At 35.0% G+C, this 12,530-nt stretch overlaps 1 pseudogene across 1 annotated transcript; it reads left to right on the top strand.

Annotated features, from left to right (window-relative positions):
* Positions 1 to 8,004: 8,004 nt before the first annotated feature.
* LOC104603418 (cytochrome b561, DM13 and DOMON domain-containing protein At5g54830 pseudogene) lies at positions 8,005 to 11,472 on the top strand (annotated as a pseudogene). The gene has a single exon (XR_016082753.1). The product of XR_016082753.1 is annotated as a cytochrome b561, DM13 and DOMON domain-containing protein At5g54830 pseudogene (transcript).
* The last annotated feature ends 1,058 nt before the right edge of the window (positions 11,473 to 12,530 follow it).

The following is a 12,530-nucleotide window of genomic DNA, read 5'->3' as shown; positions in this document are numbered from 1 at the left end:
TCAGACAAAAATATGAACGAAAATGGGAGTTAGTAGAAACGGGATTTCATTCCTAAGGAAGGGACATAGACTAATCAGGGAAAATTCTTGATCAATCACCAATGTACCCAAATTTTAGATTCTTCTAAACAGTCACCAACTTTTTTGAATATAAGAGGCTAAGATTTGGGACTGCTTAGTTTTTTGTCTGTTGAGAGGCCCATTGCTACTGCCGAAGTAGATGGGCTGAGTTGCGCCGAACTAGATGGGCTGGGCTGGGCTTACTGTTGCCGCTGGCGACGCTGGTGAGTCTTCTCAGTAAACGCGTCCATAACATTGTCAATGTTTGGATGGTTGATAAAGAGAATTAAATGGCATTCGAAGGGTATTTTTGACTTTTCAAATGTCACTTAACGGCTAATTAACGGACTGGTTAACAACAGGTATTGGATTGTCACATTTTAAAAGTCCGGGTATTGAATTGTCACATTTTGAAAGTTTGGATACTAGATTGTAATATTTTAATGTTTATGGACCAAATTGTCACTCGAGCCAAAGTACAAAGTACTGATCGGGAATTTTCCCTTTTTTATTTGAATAATATCATATTAGTATTCTTTAGTATTCTTTATTATTTTATTATTTTATTATTTTATTTAGTCGTCCATAACATCTCTAATGTAGTTTGTTTTTGTCTTAAAATGGCCTTTCCATCATTGTTTGAGGGTAAAAATGACCCTTTCAATTTTTTAGGGGCTAAAGAGGGTTTTCTTTGCAAAGTTCAAGAGTTGACAAAGCCAAAAATCCTTATATTTATTTTTTATTAAATTAATTAATTCTAATCTAATACATAGAATATTGGATTAATATAAAATTAAATTTGGAGAGAATTTTTACTTTAAATTAATATTTTCTATTCTAGTCAAATTAATAGATTTATTCATTTTTTATATTATTAGACATCTAATTTTATGTAAATTTTGTTTTTAGATTTTTTATATTACTAAAAGTTTCTAATGTAATAAATAAAGCAATGCATTAGTACTAATTAAATTGTGAATTATTAATAGATTTTTAATTAATGACAATTGAGTTCCCCGTGTATTTTAGTTATTTTTATCTTTTTAATTACAAAAAGAGAATTTTTAGAGGGTTTCAAAGAGCAAAAAGTGTTTCAGGCCTGAGAGAGAGAGAGAAGATTGAGGTTTAGAGTCTTCTTACCACAATGCTCACATAAATTTCCTTATCTCATTATTGGTTAACCCATTTGACCCAAATGGTTAAATTGCTTACCCACCACCAGAAGGGAAGAAAATGGTTTTATTTTCAAATTATTTTTTAAAATATTTATTTTTATACTTTTAAAATCAATGTTGTGGATTTAATTAATAAAATTTAATGATGAAAAAAAATATATATTAAATATAGGATTTAATGAGAGAATATACATTAGATATGAAACTTAATGAGAGAGAATAAGAAAATCATTTTATTTCCAATTGGTTTAAAACTTTGTATTCAATTTCCATCATTAATAAAAATATTTCTTATTTATCACACTTATTCTTATCTAATATGTTGAATATATGATATTAAAGATATTCCCAAAATTTTCTTTAATTTCCATTTTGTTGCATTTTATCAAGTTTTAATTTTTTATAATTTAATTATGGCAACAATGCAACATGGATTGGGCTATTTGACCCAAAATTGTTTAATTTTTTTTATGTTATTAGAGTTATTTATGTATGGATTTAATTAGTGAAATTTAGTAACTAAAAGAAACAAAAAGGCTTTAAATATATGGTTAAAGGAGGGTGAATGAGAATTAATACCTTAAGGCTATGTTTGGTTTGAAGGAAAAGGCAAGGAAATGAAGGGAAAGACAGGGAAACCAATACAAGGGTTGTAAAGGTTTCCCAACTTTCCTTTTCTTTCCTTAAATTTTCCTTCAAACCAAATATAGCCTAAATTGAATTTAATGAGAGAGAATTGTATACAATGAATAATAGTATTCAAATTACATTTTTTGCCCTCATAATAGATAGGACCCTATTTCAAAAAGGGATATTTTAGTCTAGAAAAATTCCAGAAATCTTAGACCCTATTCGTACTTTTTATAGTAGTATAGATAGATATAAATATATGTGTATATATACATATATATTAGCGGGGATTGAGGCCCACGTGGAGCAGGGAGTGCTCTCCTCATCCCCGCCAACGGGGATGAAAATTTTCTCATCTCCGTCCCTGTAGGGGAAAAATCATCCCCATCCCCACCCCATTCAGGGTAGATCCCCATGAGGATCGGGGAAATGGGGAAAATTGCCATCCCTAAATTTGATAAACAACCCTATCTAAAATTAATTATTGTTATTTTTGTATTATAAAAATTTATTAAAAGTAGAATATAAAATATAGATTATTATTAATTATTATATAAAACAATTTATATACTCTTACATGTTTCTATTGTTTATCTTTAACTTAACAAATCATGTGCATTGCATGGGTCCCCACTAGTGTGTGTGTGTGTGTGTATAGATAGATAGATAGAGAGAGAGAGGATGGAGGCTTAGAGTCTTCTTACCTCAATGCATCGATTTCCTTCTCCTCTCATTTCTCATGCATGTGGTTGTTTATTTTAAAAATAAACTAATAAAAATATATGAAGCCAAAATAAAAACCTTATCAAGCCTTATTTTCTCTAATAAAATCCATCATTATTAAATAAACTATTACCATTAAGTCCCTTGTTTCCTCTTAAGTCACTTTTAACTTCTTGGGTGTAAATTAGATGGGTTCTATTGGGTTAAGGGCTAGGGGTGCTCAAAAAAACCCAAATACCAAAAAACTAAACCGACTCAATGAAACCAAACCAAAAAATTCAGTATATTTTAAAAAAAAAACCAAAGGTCTCAGTTGGGTTTTGGTTAACCAATAGGAAAAACCCATGGTTAACAGAATCAACCAGTGTATATATGTTATATTTATGTATATTATATATATTCTTAGTATATACTATATATTCATATATTTCATATTATCTATATATTATAAATATATATGCATTATATAATATTTATAATATTATATATATTTATATTATATTTATATATTTATCTATAATTAATGAACATAAAAACCGAAGAACATAATAGGTCAAAAATCCAACTGAGCAACAGATTAACCGAATTCGATTGGTTTCGATTCATGGTCTTCCAAAAACCCATGGTACCATTTGATTTGGAAAATAGGCTCGTATTTTGGTTAACCAAACCATGAGCACCCCTATTAAAGGCAACGCACGATTGATCATGAGCTAAGCCAAGCTTTGAGCCTATGTCACTAAATACAATACATTTAATACTAGCGGAGGGACCCTGCTTTACAGGGGCTATAATGGAACCGTCAACCCGTTGACCTGGTCTCTGGCAAAAAATCGTTGAATCGGTCAACGACCCATGGACTCGAGCGGTCAAACCGTCAACCCGTTGACTTGTTCAATGGTTTTTGGCCATTTTTTTATTTTTTTTCATTGAGAACCATCCAAGCATCTGGTTCCGTTTTATCCTAATCGCAATCCCTAGCAAAAAATTGTTGAATCGATCAATGACCCATTGATCCAGGCAGTCGAACCGTTGACCCATTAAATGGTTTTTGGTCTTTTTTTATTTTTAAAATTTTTGTTGTCAAAACAGGCCATCCGTTTGAACTGAACAATTGAACCGTCGACCCGAAAATTGGTTGCCATAATGGTTCCGCAATTTTTTGCTTGTAATTTTTGTTGTCAGAATGGTTCGTCCATTCGAATTAGACGGTCGAACCGTTAGTTATCAGAACGTTATTAACAACATCTATCAATAATAATAAGTAATTATACTATTTAATTAAATAATCATTAATGATAGTTTTAATAATATTATTTAGTTATTTTTAATATAACAATAAATATTAAATTTATGAATAGGAATTATTAAAAATATTCATTAAATTAATAATTATCAAAATTAAATTAAATTAACAATATTTTATCAGTAATAGTAATTATAATATTTTATTAAATGATCAGTAACAATACTTTTAATAACACTTTTAATTATTTTTAATATAACAATAATTACTAAATTTATTATTAGTATTTATTAATAACAATATTTATAATTTTAATTTAAAGTAAATATCTATTTATTAACAATATTTATAATAACAGTAATTATTAATTATAATCACTAATTATATATTAATTAAATTACTGTAATGATCAGTAATTTATTAACAGTAATTTTTTAATAACAGTATTAATAATTTTAAAGTAAATATCTAATTATTAACAATATTTATAATAACAGTAATTATTAATTATAATCACTAATTATATATTTATTAAATTACTGTAAGAATCAGTAATTTATTAACAGTATTTTTTTTAATAACAGTATTAATAATTTTAAAGTAAATATCTAGTTATTAACAATATTTATAATAACAGTAATTATTAATCATAATCACTAATTATATATTTATTAAATTACTGTAATAATCAGTAATTATTAAATTACAGTAATTAATAACAGTAATTACTGTTATTTATAATAGTAATATAAATAACAGTAATTAATAACTGTAATTACTGTTATTGTAATTAATAACAATAATTACTGGGGTGCTCTCACGTGGGAATCTACTCGCACAAATAGATTCCATTTCCTGCAAGGTGAGAGCACCCCTATCCTATACATTGTGGGTTGGGTTGGGCTAGAAATGACCACCCATGCTTCAACTTCATAACCATTCAATTTTGTTTTTTGGGTGAAAAGAAAACTACTCAATATTGGATCCAAACATCTGTCCAAGACACTTCCACGTAACTTGGCAATCGGGTTGGGTGGGTTAAGTTTGTGTCAGGTCAACACACTTTCGGGTTGATTTCAAGTTGGGTTAAGTTTCGGGTAGGGGTGAATTCGTCAAGGCAGTACGAGGCTCGAGTTCGAGCCCGAGCTCGGTTCAAGATAGAACCTTGAGCTTAAATTCAGTTCAAATCAAAAGCTCGTAAGTTTGAGTTCGGTTTGCTCGGTTCAAGCTTGACTTGAGAAAAGTGTTTTATAAAAATAAAAAAAGTATATATTATAATAATTAGTTATTATTATATATATAAATAAAATATTCTATATATAATATTTTTTATATATTATTATTATTATTATTATTATATGTAGCTATTTGAGCTCGACTTGCAAGCCTCGCGAGTCAAACTTTATTAGGCTCGAGCTCGGCTCAAAGCTCGGTTGAAATCGAGCCGAGCTCAAATATCTCGTAAGTAGCTCTGCTCCATATGGGTCAATCATTAAAACAACTAAACTTTTGAAAAATTAAAAATTAAAAAAAAAACATGAAAAGTGCTAAAATTAAAGGAATTAACCTAAACATTTCAAATTTAAAAGAAAAACTTGAAAATTCAAAAAATAAACAAATAAACAAATAAAGAATAAAGACTAAATACTACGTATTTAAATAATGAAAACTTCTAACAATACATAAATAGTCCCGATTAGAATTGACAATCGTGTCAACAAATTAACCCATAACCCAACCAGACTCAACCTCATTTTTTAGTCCAAGTCATTCTTAATTCCAGACAGCTAGATATATATGAGAGTATGAGACCTTGCCTTTTTTTTGGGTCAACTTTTTGCTAGGTCTTCTTAAGAATGGCAATGGATATGGTACCCATGAAAATTGCCCTTTCCATTCCTCAAATCCGCTTACTTGATCCTAAACCCATTAGCTTTTCATCATAATTTCCCAAACCCGTCCCTTCCCAAACCTAATTCTTTAAAACAAGCTCTATATAAAACACTTATGTTGCTAAAGGGATTTGAACCAAGTTACTTAATTTAAACATAAATATTTCAACCACAAAACAACTCAAAATATCTTAGCAGTAAACTAACATTGATAAGCAATCATATTATATCCATTTGCAAATACTGAGGTCTTTAGCTATAATCAAACTAGCTCTACATGGTTTGCCTATATAATTTCAATTATCCATTTAGGAGATTTTTTTATGATTATTTTCATAAGAGAATTTAATATTTCTAATATGACGTATCACCATTATTTATTAAACATTATGTATTTTAAATTTTCTAACCTTTTACATGATTATAATAGAAATATTAATTTGTTAATGTTAACTTTTCATTGGAATATTCTGATAATTTATACTTCCCATTTTACGGTGAAATTATACTTCACATAAAGTCATAAATTATTAAAATACATATTTCTTATATATGAGAGTTATTAGAGCTGTATATATATATAATTCATATATTTTTAATATATATTTAAATTTTTATGACATATCCATGTGTAACCTAATTTTTCCATTGTATCTATTTGTATCGAAAGCATATATAAAATTTAAATACATTTCTCTAACTAGCTATATTATTGGCATTTTCTAGTACGTACTTTGAATAGTGCACCTGATTTTACATCAAGTAAGCAAAATGTAATGCCCCTCTTAAATAGAAATGGCGTAGTAGGCTACCGTTAAATATAATTGGACTCAGGTATGGGTACCTCAAGGTCAAAGCCCAAACCTATCTCAAACTCTATAGGGTTTTGATAAACGAATCCTATAGAATTGGAACTAAGGTTGTTCACAAAGATAGTATCAATCTAGAGGCATAAAGTGGGCCATGCCAGGTCGGCATGACATAGCTCACAGGCGTTCCGCGTAAAGTGTGGGCCATGCCGTGCTAGTCTACGGGCCGTCACGGGCCATGCCACCCACCCTCCCCGATGAAAATTTTGGAGGTCGGCCCAACACGACCTAGGCCCGTGCAAGCCCATGCCGTACCCCGGGCAGGGTTAGCTCGTGCCGTACCCCGGGCCGGGCTAGCCCGTGAGCCAAGCCTTGGCCCAAGTCAGGCCATAGACCGGGTCAAAGCTATTTTTGCCTATTTATTTGAAAAATTGAAAAAAAACTTAAAATTCTAATTTTATATGAATTTTGATGTATACAATTGCTTATATACAATAATTAAATAAATTAGTATAATAAAATTGAAAAAAAATTGTTTATTTTATTAATATATTATATACTATATATTATTATATAATTATAATTTAAATATAATATATATATAAATATTATGTATATATAATATACAAATAGTATATATGGGCCGGGCCTGGCTGGGCCAACAAGCGGGCCACGGGCGGCATGACCCGCTTGATCATGTGGTGCCATGTCGGTCCATGGACTTTAAACCCCAAGCCCAGCATGGCACGGCCTGTGGGCTGTCGTGCCGTACCAGGCCGGGCCAGTCCAAAATCTTACCGATCTAGAGGCAGCACAACCTGATTTACACCTCTATATCAATCTAATTTGGTCGATTTTTCAAGGTTATCGGTCAGTTTCGGGTGAATAAAATATACAATCCGAGTTATCAGTTCATTTCAATATATAAATTTGAAAACCAAAACTTAAACCAAACCGATTATGGTTTAATATATAAATTGATATATTTGGGTGGTTGAAATTCACTCTACGTACTTTTTATCTTTTCAAGTTTCTTTCCTTGTATCTTTAAATTTCTTAGGAAAATGTGATCCTTGGCTATTTTAATGGTCATCCCTCAAGTCGAGAAAAAGAAACCTATCCAAAACAATGCTTCATGTTTGGATCGGTTTTGTTGGATAATGGGTGGATTTAGATTTTCGATTCCCTGTTCACCAACTAAATCAGGTCGATTCCATTGACGAAAAAAACTTGCAACCGACCCGACCCGCGTACAACGGGTCGAGTACCCAAAAATTCCGGCAAAAGTGCCATTCCCATGTCTGCTTCCACACGAGGGTGGGTCAAGTAGCAAAACCCGTCATGGCCCGACATTTTCGGGTTCTGGGTCGTAGTGACACGTGTTAAATACTTAAATCAAAATTCATTGACGTTGCAGCATTAAAATACCTGTATATATGTTGTGACAACACTCGCGTTGACGGCCATGGTCCCATGCCCGTTTTCCGGGGCACAATGCACGGCGTGATGATATAAGCTGTGAACGTCGTCGGTCGTTCACGTACCGACGACGAGTTCGAGACTCGCTTTAGTGAGTTCCTCCAACTCGCCCTCTTCAGCTTCATCTCGAACGCCTCACCAACATTGATCAGAGGAGCCTCCACAAACCGTAACCTTCCTCGGATCGAAAGGTATTTCTCTGCTCTGTTTCCCTCCGCATTATTTTCAAACTTTTCTTACATTGCACCAAACCAGAAAAAAAAGGAAGGCCATACGTAAGTCACCCGCATTGCTTAGATCTGAATCACCCGGATAAAGTTCTCATGGCGGGTAAATGCGCTTCTGCATGGCTTCTGTCATTTTTGTTATTCTTCCTGTTTGTGTTCTGTGATGCGGATTCGGGTGGTGAGGGAGGTTGCACGAGAAACAGTTCTCTGGTTGATTTTGAGTCGGAATTCGTTATGGTGCAGCATCAGTTGAGAGGGGTGTTTAAGGTGATCGACGATTGTTCTTTCAGGGTTAGCAAATTCGATATGATCGAGGGTTCTGACGTTCAGTGGTGGGGTGCCCTCGGTGATGCTTTTGAGAATCTAACGGCGGGGTTCGTGATTTCTGATGAGAAGTTGAACAGAACTTATAAAGGCGAAAGCTTTTCTGTTCGTCTCAACAACGTTACGTGGGACCAGATCAAAGTGATTGCTGTTTGGGACGAACCAACTGCGTCTGATTTTGGTCATGTTCTTCTCGGAAACATGAGAAACAATTCGGCGTCTCCTTTGAATTCTTCGGCCCCTGGTTCTTATTCGGCGCCATTGCCGTCCCCGTCAATCGGGAACAATTCTAGTGGAGGGAATAGCCAGCTTTACGAACAACCGACGATGTTCGATAACTGTAAGATCCTCGCCAACAATTACCGACTCAGGTGGACACTGAACCTCGAGGCGGATTTGATCGACATTGGCCTGGAGGCAGCTCAGGGATCCGAATACTATATGGCATTTGGATGGGCACATCCCAATTCTTCTAATGAGTTGATGCTCCATGCTGATGTCGCTGTGACTGGGTTTACAGAGGAAGGAACGCCGTTTGCTGACGATTATTTCATTACCAGATACAGTGAGTGCTTGCTGAGCAAGGATGGTTCAGTCGAGGGTGTTTGTCCTGATACCATCTACGAAGGATCTGACCCCATTGGGCTGGTGAACAATACCAGGTTGGTATATGGACACAGGATCGATGGAGTATCCTTCATTCGTTATCAGCGGCCTCTGCAATCTGTTGACATAAAGTATGACTTACCTGTGGATCATACCAAGAACATGACCGTCATATGGGCTCTAGGGTTGATAAGGCCCCCTGACGTCCTCCGCCCATATTACCTTCCCCAGAACCATGGTGGACCTCCGCTTGTGACTCATGGGCATCTGACCCTCAATGTTTCAGAGCACGTAAACGATTGTTTAGGGCCATTAGAAGCAGAAGGTAAGGAGGATGAAGACCTTATTTTTGCAGATGAAAAGACCACACTGGTTGTTGTGGCTGGTCCAGCACTGCATTACCCAAATCCACCCAATCCATCAAAAGTTCTTTATATCAACGAGAGAGAGGCTCCAGTGCTGAGAGTGGAACGAGGGGTTCCAGTAAAATTCTCAATACAAGCTGGGCATGATGTTGCTTTCTACATAACTTCGGATCCAGTTGGTGGGAATGCAACCTTTAGAAACATGTCAGAAACTATATATGCCGGAGGGCCAGAGGCTGAAGGAGTCCCAGCTAGTCCAATGGATTTGGTTTGGGCTCCTGCTCGGAATACACCTGATGAGGTTTATTATCAGTCATTGTATGGACAGAAAATGGGTTGGAAAGTGCAGCTGGTTGATGGAGGTCTTTCTGATATGTATAACAACAGTGTTGTTCTGGATGATGAGCAAGTTACACTTTTCTGGACACTTTCAGATAAGTCAATATCCATAGCAGCTCGAGGTGAGAAGAAAAGTGGTTATCTTGCAGTAGCATTTGGTAGTGGGATGGTGAATAGCTTTGCTTATGTGGGTTGGATTGATGAAACTGGCAAAGGTCGAGTGAACACATACTGGATCGACGGGCAGGAGGCCGCCGCTGTGCATCCAACTAGAGAGAATTTGACACATATTAGATGCAAGTCAGAGGATGGTATTATCACTTTTGAGTTTACCCGCCCCTATTATCCTTCATGTGTTCCAGGTAGCAGGCCAGAATGCGACAATATCATTGACCCAACAACTCCTCTTAGAGTTGTTTGGGCCATGGGAGCTAGGTGGTCGGAGAATCGTCTGAGTGAGGCAAACATGCATTCTACTACAAGCAGCAGACCTGTTCGTGTGCTGCTTATAAGTGGCTTAGCTGAGGCAGTAGAGGACTTACGCCCTGTTTTAGCTGTGCATGGTTGTATGATGTTTGTTGCTTGGGGTATGATGTTTCCAGGTGGGATATTGGCAGCTAGGTACCTAAAACACTTGGGTAACGAATGGTACCAGCTTCATATCTACTTACAGTACTCAGGTTTAGCCATAATTGTACTTGGTGTTCTTTTTGCTGTTGCTGAGCTTCGGGGTTTCTTCTTTGGCTCTGTACATGCCAAGTTTGGAGTTGCTGCTATAGTTTTGGCTTTCCTTCAGCCCCTCAATGCATCTATAAGACCAGAAGTAACTGCTAATGGAGAGGTGGTTTCCTCCAAAAGTACGCTTAGGATCCTGTGGGAGTACTTACATGTCGTTTCAGGGAGATGTACCTTAGTAGTTGGCTTTTCAGCGCTTCTTAGTGGGATGAAGCATTTAGGAGACAGATACGGAGGTCAGAATGTTAGAGAACTTAACTGGGTTATGATGATATGGTTCTTGATGGGTTCATTACTGGTTATGCACTTGGAATACAATGAAAAGAGAAAAAGAGAGAGAAGCTTTCTGAGAAGCAACTTGGGGTTGGACAACATTGATGAACGAGATGATTCTATAGATCTTTTGTGCTCCGACGACAGAACACAAGAACCATGTCCCTCCGAAGGAATGGAAGTTGAGCTAGAACCTTTGAGCAGATAGACAGCTTCCCTTTATTTTCTTGACATAAACTTGTGTTCTTTAATTGCAGAAAATTCCAACTTACAGAGGATTAGCAGCTTAGCCTGCCATAGGGGATCCTTGCATAAGGTTTTGGGGCTTACTCATTGGATTTGCACAGGATTTTTTGTCAAGAGTAATTACACTTTGAAATGTAACTGTATATTTAATACCTTTTTGTTATAGAAGAAGGTGAAAACTGCAATTTGGGAGTATAGCCATGCAACTTGTCTTGGTTCATGTTGGACAGTAACAGTTGACAGGAATTCTTTTTTTTTTTTTGCATTTTTTAATAAACATATGTATAAAATTATTCTTTTGGGATTTGAATTAGAGAATGATTTCTTCCTGTTGAGCGCCAAATATCTTGCTTATTCCTCCACTTGGAAACTCTCAATACTGAAGCTCCAGGAGTACTGTATTATTTAGTCAGGATTGTTTTCCTTCTTGACGTTTCCATCAAAGGAAATTGAAGGCGTAAAAGTGAAACAACAGGTTTTTTTAGCTGTAAAAGGGACGGAAATAATAGATGAAAGAACATTTCTGTCTGAAAATGTTGCCCGTTTTACCTAGAAGCAAATGCAGCTTAAAAAAATGTTCGTTTCTCCGTAAAAGGAGCAGGCATTTGTTATTTCAGTTATATTTTTGGTCTTTTAATGACCGCAACTTTTTTTTTCACCCCATGAACAGATATAGCCTGTAAAATAAGAAATAAAAGAAAAAAAAAAGCAAATTTCGATATGAAAGAAAAAAAAGGAAATTTCGATTTCAACTCAAGTGAGATAGAATTAGCTTAACGCAGTATCTGTTTGAACTGATGAGGCTAGCTCCATACCGGTCTTTTAATGCAACCATCGCCGTAGGGTCCACCGTCCACGTATTTTATCGATCAATTAATGGGTGTGATGTTGTATGCGTTGGGTTCCGGCGTTTATTGACGGGGTGTTTATTGGAGATAGGATTAACTTTAAATGTTTGTTAATTTCATTGTTTGGTTATGCTTTTTAAGTGACATCCCATAAATTTATTTTCTACCTCAACTTTTTAAAGTGTGTCACATAAACATTTTACTTTCAATAAATGCGAAGCATTGGAAGAAACAAGAATTTGAAGTTTTTCTCAACACCTCATGGCACTGATGTAGTTGTGACTTTCCACTAAACCCCATAGAACCAAACATAGATAACTGTTATCATCACTGGTTCTATGTACAACCAAAGCTTTTGGGAGGTGGAGCCCAAGAATGGTCAGTCATGGGCTTGGAAAGGGATTCTATCTTCTAGAGACCTTATTAAGAGGGGTTTAGGAACTTTGATTGGTAATGGCAAAGTTACAAGGTTTTGGCTCGATAAATGGGCTAATGGAGATCCTTTGTATAAGTGTGTGGATAATGAGATAATTTCTAATATTTACTTCAAAGT

This window comes from Nelumbo nucifera, chromosome 2 (genome assembly GCF_055504915.1).
Source record: "Nelumbo nucifera cultivar China Antique chromosome 2, China Antique-T2T, whole genome shotgun sequence".
In the NCBI taxonomy this organism is placed as follows: domain Eukaryota; kingdom Viridiplantae; phylum Streptophyta; class Magnoliopsida; order Proteales; family Nelumbonaceae; genus Nelumbo; species Nelumbo nucifera.
The sequence above is the reverse complement of the archived record's forward strand: the minus strand, read 5'-3'. Positions and strand labels throughout refer to the sequence as shown.